The 14,415-nt window shown below is 49.1% G+C and overlaps 1 protein-coding gene across 15 annotated transcripts in view; it reads right to left on the reverse strand.

Moving 5' to 3' along the window:
* rdgA (retinal degeneration A) overlaps positions 1-14,415 on the reverse strand; it is a 699,236-nt gene that overhangs the window by 251,777 nt on the left and 433,044 nt on the right. Inside the window, exons 1-2 of one of the 15 annotated variants that reach the window (XM_069331303.1) lie at positions 1,292-1,336; positions 846-919 (exon numbers count right to left, since the gene is read on the reverse strand). The exons of 12 other annotated variants lie outside the window; for them this stretch is intronic. The gene's annotated coding sequence lies outside the window, so the exon portion shown is untranslated. Of the gene's footprint in view, positions 1-845; positions 1,351-14,415 lie in introns of those variants that run through there. 2 more of the 15 variants (XM_069331302.1, XM_069331305.1) reach the window with 2 other exon arrangements.

Genomic DNA, 14,415 nt, shown 5'->3' on the forward strand with positions numbered 1-14,415 from the left:
CAGACACAACTAGGTGAGTACACACACACACACACACACACACACACACACACACACACACACACACACACACACACACACACACACACACACACACACACAAATATGATCTAAAATTTCTATAAAAATTCATTATGCAATCACTCAAAACATACCACCATTGATACCAATGTTACAAAAAAATAAATAAAAACATTTAAAAAAATGTTTTTGCAAAAATTGCAAAAAAATTGATCACAAAATATTTTACCTCTGACATTTTAACAAACTAGCAAATATTAACATCAAATATAATCATTCTTAAAGCTCCATAATTTACTAAAAAAAATATCATCAGAAATTTGAATGGCTTAAATTGATAAAACACAGGAAAACGTTTTGTCATATTTTGCCAACAAAAATATTGAGGCGATATTTTGCCTACAAATTTTTTTTTTCCTACAGGCAGGAAGTTTTGTCCCGCAGAGGCGGTTGGGCACTCAGTATTGTGCATGCTGGATATACCAACACACACACACACACACACACACACACACACACACACACACACACACACACACACACACACACACTTGTGTATGCAGAATCCACACATACACACACACACACACACACATATATAGATCACCGGTATTGCTAAACACTAAGCTGATAGCTGACTATAGCTGACTATAGCACCTTCAGTGGTCATTTCTCTCCTCGAAGAAGCAGCTCAATATATTCCCATATATCACAAATTCAGATAGATATATGTATTAGATTTTTATCTGCATCATTGGTTGAGAACGTGAGATACTGCCACCATAGGGTGATGCTTGGAGGCGTGAGAGGCATTAGGTACTTACGAAGCTGTGTGAAGTAGTCATGTTTGGGGTCATCCCATGACTGTGGCAGTGGTCTGGCCCCTCGGCACTTGGCACTGTAGAGATGATACAAGCCGTGGTAAGGCCGTTGAGGGCGGGTGCCGGCCAAGGGATACGTTAACAGCAGCAGCATCGGCAGCGGCGGCGGCGGCAGCAGCGGCAGCAGCAGAAGCAGCAGTAGCAGCAGCAGCACTTCCCCGCTAAGTCGGAGACGGCTACTACCAACCACTAACCACCACCAGCTGCCACCACTACCACCACTACTAGCCACCACCACAACTAAACCCGATCACGTACCAGCACCACCACCAAAACCACCACCACACCCCCTACACTTACTAGTGGACCTCTTGGGCCACTCTCACACACACACACTCTCACGCACACACACACTCACACGCACGCACGCAGTCGTGCGCTGCACGGACCTAAGGGCACACACACAGTCTGGCCACGCCGCCACCACCACCCTGCAGCTACCCCGCGACTCAACTGAATGAACCACTGCCACTTGCATTCCTCTCCCGCGGCCCGTACCTCGCGCACGCTCGCACACACACGCACACACACACACACCATCGTCAAAATATCCACACACACACACACACACGCGCGCAAACACGACCCGCATCGCCACCAAACACACTATGGAAGCGACACGGAATCGCCATGTATTCGGCCACAGACGGGAAAGGTGTTAAGACAGGGAGGGAAAGATGAGACAAGATGGCAACTGGGTTGGGATGGCACCTGAGATGTGCTGCCTCACCTGGAGCCCGGAGGATGGCAGCTCTCTCTCTCGCTCCCTCCCTCCCTACCTCTCCCATCCCCTCTCCTCCCTCCCATCTCCTCTCCCCTTCCATCTCCATCCTGATATTAGGTCTACCAAGCTTCCCACGCCATTCAGTCATATGTTGCACTTTCCTCGTTCAGTGTTGCTGATCAAGATGACTGTTCGTGAGTGCCATGATGCCCCCCGTCTTCCCCAGTGCCACGACCCATTACAAGACGGCACCTCTGGCACTCCCCCTCGTGGTGGACACCCAAAACGTTAAGAGCAGCCAATTGGAGAGGAATAATTTAATATTTGAGAACCTGTCATTCAGTTATATAAAAAGTTGTATTTATGATGGAAATGGGGGTCGAAAGAGGGCCAAGCGGGTGTCGAACGAGGACCAAGCGGGTGTCGAACGAGGACCAAACGGGTGTCGAACGAGGACCAAGCGGGTGTCGAACGAGGGCCAAGCGGGTGTCGAACGAGGGCCAAGCGGGGGTCGAACGAGGGCCAAGCGGGTGTCGAACGAGGACCAAGCGGGTGTCGAACGAGGGCCAAGCGGGGGTCGAAAAAGGGCCAAGCGGCTGTCGAACGAGGGCCAAGCGGCTGTCGAACGAGGGCCAAGCGGGTGTCGAACGAGGGCCAAGCGGGTGTCGAACGAGGGCCAAGCGGGTGTCGAAAGAGGGCCAAGCGGGTGTCGAACGAGGGCCAAGCGGGTGTCGAACGAGGACCAAGCGGGTGTCGAACGAGGGCCAAGCGGGTGTCGAACGAGGGCCAAGCGGGGGTCGAACGAGAGCCAAGCGGGTGTCGAACGAGGACCAAGCGGGTGTCGAACGAGGGCCAAGCGGGTGTCGAACGAGGGCCAAGCGGGGATCGAACGAGGGCCAAGCGGGTGTCGAACGAGGGCCAAGCGGGTGTCGAACGAGGGCCAAGCGGGTGTCGAACGACGACCAAGCGGGTGTCGAACGAGGGCCAAGCGGGTGTCGAACGAGGGCCAAGCGGGGGTCGAAAGAGGGCCAAGCGGGGGTCGAAAGAGGGCCAAGCGGGTGTCGAACGAGGACCAAGCGGGTGTCGAACGCGTGCCAAGCGGGTGTCGAAGGAGGGCCAAGCGGGTGTCTAGGTCGAACCAAGGTGCGCTGGAGAGGACGGGTTGAGGTCTACATGGCATTAATACACACTACTACACACAGCACCTACTGCACCTTCGAAGCACCCAACTACGGCTTGTGCAGAGAAGGAAGTGGCGGAGAACATGGCAAGAAAGCCGATAACATTGCAATAAAGCCTGTTGATATCACTTTCACAGCGCCCCCCCCCCCCCTTCCCCAACAGGAGACTACAACAAACAATTCGCCATTACCAATAGCCATTAACGTTACAAGCCTAACCAATCCGTTAGAAATGTGACGTAACAGTAAACATTAAATCACTGATATACAGACGGTTTTCTATGCATAGACCCCAACAGGTCAAGTGGACTGCTTAGGGCTTCGTAAGTTTGGCAAAAGCGTTGCATTTATTACGGAATAACAAACAGAGAGAACGGGAACCAGGAAACGCTGACTAATCCGGGGAAACTCAAGCAATTATATTTTTCTTGGTATTTTTACTGGAACGTTAAGTATCATCCGGCCGCCCTCGAGCCAATTTTAATGAGCAAGCAAATATTGAAGAGGATAGTTGATCGTAAGGGGACGCTAAGGATTGCTCCCATCTGCCTATCCCGCATTCCATGCTCCATGCTAAGCCAATTCCATGTTAATGGTTGACTCCCATTCCATGCTAAACCCCATTTTATGGGGGTTAGCATAGTTGGTTACACCACCTGTAGTGTGTTTGGTTACACCGCCTGTAGTGTGTTTGGTTACACCGCCTGTAGGGTGTTTGGTTACACCGCCTGTAGTGTGTTTGGTTACACCGCCTGTAGGGTGTTTGGTTACACCGCCTGTAGTGTGTTTGGTTACACCGCCTGTAGGGTGTTTGGTTACACCGCCTGTAGTGTTTGGTTACACCGCCTGTAGGGTGTTTGGCTACACCGCCTGTAGTGTTTGGTTACACCACCTGTAGGGTGTTTGGTTACACCACCTGTAGGGTGTTTGGTTACACCACCTGTAGACTGGTTGGTTACACCACCTGTAGAATGTTTGGTTACACCACCTGTAGGGTGTTTGGTTACACCACCTGTAGGGTGTTTGGTTACACCACCTGTAGTGTGTTTGGTTACACCACCTGTAGTGTGTTTGGTTACACCACCTGTAGAATGTTTGGTTACACCACCTGTAGAATGTTTGGTTACACCACCTGTAGACTGTTTGGTTACACCACCTGTAGAATGTTTGGTTACACCACCTGTAGGGTGTTTGGTTACACCACCTGTAGGGTGTTTGGTTACACCACCTGTAGAATGTTTGGTTACACCACCTGTAGGGTGTTTGGTTACACCACCTGTAGAATGTTTGGTTACACCACCTGTAGGGTGTTTGGTTACACCACCTGTAGGGTGTTTGGTTACACCACCTGTAGGGTGTTTGGTTACACCACCTGTAGAATGTTTGGTTACACCACCTGTAGGGTGTTTGGTTACACCACCTGTAGGTATACACACACCATAACCGGGGACTGAATTCCACCCAACCATGCGCTACGACAGACAGACCAATGGTAGTGATTGGTGCCACTTGAGGGTCTAATTAAAGAGGGTCCAGGGAGGAGAGCAAGTACCGGGACTCAAGGAGGCTCCACAACCCATCTTCAATCTTGACTAGATTAAAATACACGACCAAGATCAAAACTTTGAAATTTTGTCATTTACCTTTCTTTTTCCCACGACGTACGTACGTACGTGTGTGTGTGTGTGTGTGTGTGTGTGTGTGTGTGTGTGTGTGTGTGTGTGTGTGTGTGTTCTGTTCAGCAGCAAAAATCATGAAGTCAAATGTCTCTAGAAAATCGCAGAAAAAGAGAGAATATGAAGAATGTAAATCTGAGAGAAGAATGTACATCTGAGAGAAGAATGTAAATCTGAGAGAAGAATGTAAATCTGAGAGAAGAATGTAAATCTGAGAGAAGAATGTAAATCTGAGAGAAGAATGTAAATCTGAGAGAAAAATGTAAATCTGAGAAAGTTACACAAGCGACTGTAATGTGACTTTTGTAATATTAGGTACAGCGGCAAGCAAATACCTCAGGGTACTAACACACTATGGGGCACCTCAGGGTACTAACACACTATGGGGCACCTCAGGGTACTAACACACTATGGGGCACCTCAGGGTACTAACACACTATGGGGCACCTCAGGGTACTAACACACTATGGGGCACCTCAGGGTACTAACACACTATGGGGCACCTCAGGGTACTAACACACTATGGGGCACCTCAGGGTACTAACACACTATGGGGCACCTCAGGGTACTAACACACTATGGGGCACCTCAGGGTACTAACAAATGACTAACGAGAAAAAATTCCATGGCACAAAACACCAATTAAGACAGTAGACGATAGTCATAAAAGGGACTTTCTAAGAGTTGATTAAAATCCCTCACACATCATCTACTTCTTTCTTAAGCAGACATAATTCCTTGAGTGGAGCTTATATCTAAGTACCTAAGGACTCCTAGCTCAGATATTTACACCTGAAGGTTCACACGGTACACAGACATTGGATCCGGGGTTCATATAAGTGTCATTCCCTCTGGCAGTTGAATGCAAAAGAGTGGGCGCGCGTTCGAGTAATTGATCCCTCTCGCTTGTCAACACTCTCGTTCTTCACATCTAATGCACCTGGACCCGTTTTATTGGGCCTTTGTAAATGACGTCCTGAGCGCGGGCTTCGGTTCATACGTGTTCCGTACTGGTTTCATTGCGCGATTCTTGGTATAACTGTTCCTTGTATGTTATTGTGTTCCTCTTTGGTGGGCGGAGAGTATTAAGCAATCTTCCTATCTGTCTCTCTCTCTCCCTTATTTCCTCCTCCACCTACCTCCTTCTCACCTAGCCCAATCGTCACTGACATAATTGCCTCACCGGCCTTCACAAGGTTAAAACAGTATGGAAATCTATCGCAACCAGACTAGCGAGAGCGTCAATAGGATTAGTACCCCACAAATAGTACCTCTCTGACAGGCAGTAACTCCCCCCCCCCCCAAGACAGGCAGTAACTCCCCCCCCCCAAGACAGGCAGTAACTCCCCCCCCCCAAGAGAGGCAGTAACTCCCCCCTGCCCAAGACAGGCAGTAACTCCCCCCCCCCCAAGAGAGGCAGTAACTCCCCCCCCCAAGACAGGCAGTAACTCCCCCCCCCCAAGAGAGGCAGTAACTCCCCCCCCCCAAGAGAGGCAGTAACTCCCCCCCCCCCAAGAGAGGCAGTAACTCCCTCCCCCCCCAAGAGAGGCAGTAACTCCCCCCCCCCAAGACAGGCAGTAACTCCCTCCCCCCCCCCCAAGAGAGGCAGTAACTCCCTCCCCCCCTCACACTATACACACTTATAACTTCAATGCAAGTAAAGCTTAACACATTTGTTTACAAAGAAAAGCGAATTTACCCTGAAAAAATACAGTCAAATTTCCCCAGAAGTCTGTAAATTCTATTTTACACAAAGCATTTTGAAGCTTTACTAACTATATAGCCAAACTATTAATCTGCTATTAGAGCCGATATTAATCCCCCCCCCCCCCCCCCTTTTCCAACCACTTGAACTGGACGGTGGAGCGACGGTCTCGCTTCCTGCAGGTCGGCGTTCAATCCCCGACCGTCCAAGTGGTTGGGGCACCATTCCTTTCCCCCCGTCCCATCCCAAATGCTCATCCTGACCCCTTCCAAGTGCTATATAGTCGTAATGGCTTGGCGCTTTCCCTTGATAATTATTTTTGAATTTATTCTATCCCCCCTAATATCATCACTACTTGAGAGACCGTTGGCTCGACACATGGGACAACATATGTTGGTATTGTGGTACAAGAACAACGGCGACTTGTTCTGAAAATATGAAGTACTGTGGAGTGAGGCGGCACTAATTCCAGAACAGCAGCAACGGTGCCAACGGTGCCAGCAGGAGCTACGGCACCACCAACAGCAACAACGGCGCCAACAGCTGCAGCAACGGTACCAACAGCCGCAGCGGCAACAGTGCCAGTCCCCGGAGGGTCACCCTTCGCTTGAGTTTTAACCTCAACCTCTTTATAACACGTCAAATCACGCTGACCGTTACAAGAGGTGATGCAAAGGCGCGCAGAAGAGCAACGGAGCCCCCCGACCGTGCCCCCAAGCCTTCATCCAATTAGCGTCAGGCAGCAACTGTCTCATCCAATCAGCTTACGGTCCTTGCGCGAGGCATCCTTCACCTGGCAAGTGTTCACCAACGGCCGGTAATACCGTTAATTAATTTGAAATTCAAAACCGATTCCTATCATCCACACCATCACGTTTCTTAATAAAAATATGTTTTTAAACGAATGAAACGAAGATTCCGAATGTTTGAGTGTTTCAATACACATTATCAATCGTGCCCTGACGTGTTGAAACACGAAAATGTTACGAATTTTCCGTGTTTTTTTCTATGTGGGAAAAGCCGAAGCGAAACCGAAGCACGTGTGTGTGTACTCACCTATTTGTACTCACCTATTTGTGCTTGCAGGATCGAGCATTGACTCTTGGATCCCGCCTTTCTAGCTATCGGTTGTTTACAGCAATGACTCCTGTCCCATTTCCCTATCATACCTAGTTTTAAAAGTATGAATAGTATTTGCTTCCACAACCTGTTCCCCAAGTGCATTCCATTTTTCCACTACTCTCACGCTAAAAGAAAACTTCCTAACATCTCTGTGACTCATCTGAGTTTCCAGTTTCCACCCATGTCCCCTCGTTCTGTTATTAGTACGTGTGAACATTTCATCTATTTCCACTTTGTCAATTCCCCTGAGTATTTTATATGTCCCTATCATATCTCCTCTCTCCCTTTTCTCTAGTGTCGTAAGGTTCAGTTCCTTCAGCCGCTCTTCATATCCCATCCCTCGTAACTCTGGGACAAGCCTCGTCGCAAACCTCTGAACCTTCTCCAGTTTCTTTATGTGTTTCTTCAGGTGGGGGCTCCATGATGGCGCGGCATACTCTAAGACGGGTCTCACGTAGGCAGTGTAAAGCGCCCTAAAAGCCTCCTCATTTAGGTTTCTGAATGAAGTTCTAATTTTCGCCAGTGTAGAGTACGCTGCTGTCGTTATCCTATTTATATGTGCCTCAGGAGTTAGATTAGGTGTCACATCCACTCCCAGGTCTCTTTCTCGAATCGTTACAGGTAGGCTGTTCCCCTTCATTGTGTACTGTCCCTTTGGTCTCCTGTCACCTGATCCCATTTACATAACTTTACATTTACTGGTGTTAAACTCCAGTAGCCATTTCCCTTTTCCCTGTGTGTGTGTGTGTGTGTGTGTGTGTGTGTGTGTGTGTGTGTGTGTGTGTGTGTGTGTGTGTGTGTGTGTGTGTGTGTGTGTGTGACACTACGAATGAAAACAAAACAAGAAATTATTTAAGCACTTTCGTGTAATTCACACCTTCGTGTGAATTACAATACAGAGAAAATATACATTTTCTCTGTATATGTATATACATACTACAGTAGTATATATATATATATATAACTACAGAAGACCAATTGGCCCATACGAGGCACCTCTAACAGTAATGACCCTATTGGATTAGTTGTCTAGTAATCCTCCATTAAGTTCGTTTTTGAATAAACCAATTAAAGTGTATAAACCACTACTAATATGCATGTTACATGGCTCTGTAATTTGTATTAAAGCAGATCCAATCATATTTGTAAATCAAATGCTTTTCCAATCTGTGATTGAAGCACAAGTGAAAGCCTTTTGTAAGCCTTTTGGAAGCACAAGTAATCGGAAATTAACACTATCATGACCAAAAAACTTAAGTGTCATGTCTCATAAGACTTTTGTTTTTGAAAAGATGTTTTTGGAGTAAGAATTCTACAGGTGGGCGAGGTTTGGTGGTCCTGAACTCTGCCTCAGTGGTAACATAACAGGTCACCTTTCTATTCATGCCCTAACAAAGTCTCCTTTGTTGACGAATCCTTTCCTCTAACTAACGAGTTTCTCGTCAATCTGCTAACGACTCAACTAGGCAAGAGCCCAGCTGACGTCTAGGCCTTCAACAACAGTTAGCCTGTCAGGACACTACACTGCCATCATCTAGGTCACTTTTCTATGCTAGTTCCCTTGATATATATATATATATATATATATATATATATATATATATATATATATATATATATATATATATATTGGAGTGTGGAAGCCTACGTGCCTCTCTCCAGACTGTTACAGCCCAGGAAAGGCAGCCTACCCTCACCCTCCATCCTATAAATATATTTAAGCTTGACATTTCGCTCGCAAGCTTTCTTCAAGAAGCTGGTGGTCCACCCTATGGTCCAACCCATGGGCCACCCGCATGGCCCACCCCCATGGTCCAGCCCATGGGCCACCCCATGGGCCACCCCCATGGGCCACCTTTTGGGCCACCTCCATGGGCCACCTTTTGGGCCACCCCCATGGGCCACCTTTTGGGCCACCCCATGGTCCACCCCATGGGCCACTGTGGGCGGGGAGAGACACCCACGTTATGGTAAATAATAATATTTATATTAGCTTCTGTCTCTGGCACTCAAGGTCGTCTGTGGCACTCAAGGCCGTCTGTGGCACTCAAGGCCGTCTGTGGCACTCAAGGCCGTCTCTGGCACTCAAGGCCGTATGTGGCACTCAAGGCCGTTTCTGGCACTCAAGGCCGCCTGTGGCACTCAAGGCCGCCTGTGGCACTCAAGGCCGCCTCTGGCACTCAAGGCCGTCTATGGCACTCAAGACCGTCTCTGGCACTCAAGACCGTCTCTGGCACTCAAGGCCGCCTCTGGCACTCAAGGCCGCCTCTGGCACTCAAGACGGTTTCTGGCACTCAAGGCTGTCTCTGGCACTCAAGGCGGTCTCTGGCACTCAAGGCCGTCTCTGGCACTCAAGGCCGTCTCTGGCACTCAAGACCGCCTCTGACACTCAAGGCACACCTGGCACTCAAGGCCGCCTCTGGTACTCAAGACACACCTGGCACTCAAGGCACACACGTGGCACTCAAGGCTGCCTCTGGCGCTCAAGACACACCTGGCACTCAAGACACACACCTGGCACTCAAGACACACCTGGCACTCAAGACACACACCTGGCACTCAAGACACACACCTGGCACTCAAGACACACACCTGGCACTCAAGACACACACCTGGCACTCAAGGCACACACCTGGCACTCAAGGCACACACCTGGCACTCAAGACAAACACCTGGCACTCAAGGCACACACCTGGCACTCAAGGCACACACCTGGCACTCAAGGCACACACCTGGCACTCAAGACAAACACCTGGCACTCAAGGCACACACCTGGCACTCAAGGCACACACCTGGCACTCAAGGCACACACCTGGCACTCAAGGCACACACCTGGCACTCAAGACACACACCCACGCTGCCTCTGGTATCTCCCTCAAAACTTGAATCTCATGAAATTTTAAATCTTGGCCAAAATTTTGATGAAAGAAAATATGAAACTTCAAACTTCAGAAGCCAAGAGCCACTGAATCACGCGCTAAATATAGAACAAAAATATATTAAAAATTAGTTTAAAATTATTTTAGCATTGCAAAGACTAATAGGAACCGCAGAGAGAGAGAGAGAGAGAGAGAGAGAGAGAGAGAGAGAGAGAGAGAGAGAGAGAGAGAGAGAGAGAGAGAGAGAGAGAGTGTAGAGAGGAGAGAGAGAGGAGAGAGAGGAGAGAGGAGAGAGAGTGTAGAGAGGAGAGAGAGAGAGGAGAGAGAGAGAGAGAGAGAGAGAGAGAGAGAGAGAGAGAGAGAGAGAGAGAGAGAGAGAGAGAGAGAGAGAGAGAGAGAGAGAGAGTGTAGAGAGGAGAGAGAGAGGAGAGAGAGGAGAGAGAGAGGAGAGAGAGGAGAGAGAGAGGAGAGAGAGGAGAGAGAGAGGAGAGAGAGGAGAGAGAGGAGAGAGAGAGAGAGAGAGAGAGAGAGAGAGAGAGAGAGAGAGAGAGAGAGAGAGAGAGAGAGAGAGAGAGAGAGAGAGAGAGAGAGAGAGAGAGAGAGAGAAGGGGGGGGGGGGGGAAAGAGTGTTCGGTTACTCCTTGTGAGTGACTAAAGCGGGTTCTGTAGCACAGTGGTCTACGTCCTCGACTCGCAATCAAGAATCCTGTGGAGGGGTGCCATCCACGGCCACAACGGAGATGGTTGGGCACGTTTCTGTTCACCTTGATGCCTCTGTCTACCTAGCAGTAAATAATCACCCTTCGAGCTGGGCAACAACTGCTGGGTTGCATCATAGGGAAGGTGCCTAGTGGGGGTGGGGGGTGGGGGGGGGGAGCTCTATAACTACAGGCTTCCTGTCCCGACCACTAGAGTTAATATTTATGAGAGCTGCGTCACTCAGAGGGAGCAGATCCCATTCACTGAGTGCCACATATATACACCTGGCAGACCAGGTTGCCACATGTGTACACCTGTCAGACCAGGTTGTCACATGTATACACCTGGCAGACCAGGTTGCCACATGTGTACACCTGGCAGACCAGGTTGCCACACGTGTACACCTGGCAGACCAGGTTGCCACATGTGTACACCTGCCAGACCAGGTTGCCACACGTGTACACCTGGCAGACCAGGTTGCCACATGTGTACACCTGGCAGACCAGGTTGCCACATGTGTACACCTGCCAGACCAGGTTGCCACATGTGTACACCTGCCAGACCAGGTTGCCACACGTGTACACCTGGCAGACCAGGTTGCCACACGTATACACCTGGCAGACCAGGTTGCCACATGTGTACACCTGGCAGACCAGGTTGCCACATGTGTACACCTGCCAGACCAGGTTGCCACATGTGTACACCTGGCAGACCAGGTTGCCACATGTATACACCTGGCAGACCAGGTTGCCACATGTGTACCTACACCTGGCAACAGTTCACGTCGAGCCAATTTCCCCGACCCAACACTACACCTTTTTTACAAATAAATAAAAGCTACAAAAGAATAAACATTGTAAAAAAAAAATAAAAAATAAAATCAACTTTGGTCAACAGATTGATGATAGCAATTGCAACATAAAACGGGGGGGGGGGCAAGATTCACGAAGTAGTTACGCAAGCACTTACGAACCTGTACATCTTTTCTCAATCTTTGGCGGCTTTGTTTACAATTATTAAACAGGTAATGAGCTCCGAAGCACCAGGAGGCTGTTTATAACAATAACAACAGTTGATTGACAAGTTTTCATGCTTGTGAACTGTTTAAAAAATGTAACCAAAGCCGTCAAAGATTGAGGAAAGATGTACACGTTCGTAAGTACTTGCGTAACTGCTTCGTGAATCTGGCCCTCAGGTCACTAGCTCATATGAGTATTGAATCAATATTCTGGTCACGACTTTCACACTACTGATACTCAAAACCGGAGGGGGGGGGGGAGGGGGTGGAGGATAGCACTGTTCTCAACAGCACCTCAAGGCATGACCAGTAAAGGATGGGACACAATTAGTCTATCTCCTATCCATTGGTCAGGTGGATGTCCACTCTTAGTTTAGTCTGCTATCCACTGGGCAGGTGGATATCCACTCTTTTGTCTGCTATCCACTGGGCAGGTGGATATCCACTCTTTTGTCTGCTATCCACTGGGCAGGTGGATATCCACTCTTTTGTCTGCTATCCACTGGGCAGGTGGATATCCACTCTTTTGTCTGCTATCCACTGGGCAGGTGGATATCCACTCTTTTGTCTGCTATCCACTGGGCAGGTGGATATCCACTCTTTTGTCTGCTATCCACTGGGCAGGTGGATATCCACTCTTTTGTCTGCTATCCACTGGGCAGGTGGATATCCACTCTTTTGTCTGCTATCCACTGGGCAGGTGGATATCCACTCTTTTGTCTGCTATCCACTGGGCAGGTGGATATCCACTCTTTTGTCTGCTATCCACTGGGCAGGTGGATATCCACTCTTTTGTCTGCTATCCACTGGGCAGGTGGATATCCACTCTTTTGTCTGCTATCCACTGGTCAGGTGGATATCCACTCTTAGCTTATCTGCTATCCACTAGCCACTCACAACCCTGTCCCCAGCGAGGCTTCGAATCCCCACCACAAAGGTTGTACCTTTGAAGTACAAGATACAAATAAAACAAGAAGTACAAGATACAAATAAACAAATTGTGGGGGGGAGGGGAGGAGGGGGGTCCTGTCCCCCCATGAAGACTCCAGCGCTAATTCTTAATTCCCAATGTTTTATAAGAAAATGTAAAAGCTTTGCATATGAAGATTGTGGCTTGTTTAGTTAGCCTGGAAGCCAGAAGAGGGTGGGGGGCCAAGAAGTGGTTATCATCTTCAGGTTATCTTGAGATGATTACGGGGCTTAGCGTCCCCGCGGCCCGATCCTCGACCAGGCCTCCTTTTTGTTACACACCCCCCAGGAAGCAGCCCGTAGCAGCTGTCTATAACTCCCACGTACCTATTTACTGCTAGGTGAACTGGGGCATGAGGGTGAAACTCTGCTCATTTGTTTCCGCTTGCACCGGGGATCGAACCCAGTACCTTAGAACTACGAATCCCGATCGCTGTCCACTCAGCCGTCAGGCCCACTGGTTGAGTGGAAGCTTACACAACTGGGCTTCAGTTGTATTCTATACATCATACAACAATATTATGGTCATTGGAAACAATTTTGTATTTTAATGCCATTATCTATTTATATTTATTAAGTTACATTCAGGCTAGTTACTCTAAATTAAAAATGCCTAGCCATTAGGCGGATGGTGTTATTATATGATCAAGTAATCTGGCCCCACAAAACAGGAGGCCCCACAAAAGAGGAGGCCCCACAAAAGAGGAGGCCCCACAAAACAGAAGGCCCCACAAAACAGGAGGCCCCACAAAACAGAAGGCCCCACAAAACAGAAGGCCCCACAAAACAGGAGGCCCCACAAAACAGGAGGCCCCACAAAACAGAAGGCCCCACAAAACAGGAGGCCCCACAAAACAGGAGGCCCCACAAAACAGAAGGCCCCACAAAACAGAAGGCCCCACAAAACAGAAGGCCCCGCAAAACAGGAGGACCCACAAAAGAGGAGGCCCCACAAAACAGAAGGCCCCACAAAACAGGAGGCCCCACAAAACAGAAGGCCCCACAAAACAGAAGGCCCCACAAAACAGAAGGCCCCGCAAAACAGGAGGACCCACAAAACAGGAGGCCCCACAAAACAGAAGGCCCCGCAAAACAGAAGGCCCCACAAAACAGAAGGCCCCACAAAACAGAAGGCCCCACAAAACAGGAGGCCCCACAAAACAGGAGGACCCACAAAACAGGAGGACCCACAAAACAGGAGGACCCACAAAACAGGAGGACCCACAAAACAGGAGGACCCACAAAACAGGAGGCCCCACAAAACAGGAGGCCCCACAAAACAGGAGGACCCACAAAACAGGAGGACCCACAAAACAGGAGGCCCCACAAAACAGAAGGCCCCACAAAACAGGAGGCCCCACAAAACAGGACCCACAAAACAGGAGGCCCCACAAAACAGAAGGCCCCACAAAACAGAAGGCCCCACAAAACAGAAGGCCCCACAAAACAGAAGGCCCCACAAAACAGAAGGCCCCACAAAACAGAAGGCCCCGCAAAACAGGAGGCCCCGCAAAACAGGAGGACCCACAAAACAGGAGGA

The sequence above is a fragment of the Procambarus clarkii genome, chromosome 25 (assembly GCF_040958095.1).
Source record: "Procambarus clarkii isolate CNS0578487 chromosome 25, FALCON_Pclarkii_2.0, whole genome shotgun sequence".
NCBI lineage: Eukaryota > Metazoa > Arthropoda > Malacostraca > Decapoda > Cambaridae > Procambarus > Procambarus clarkii.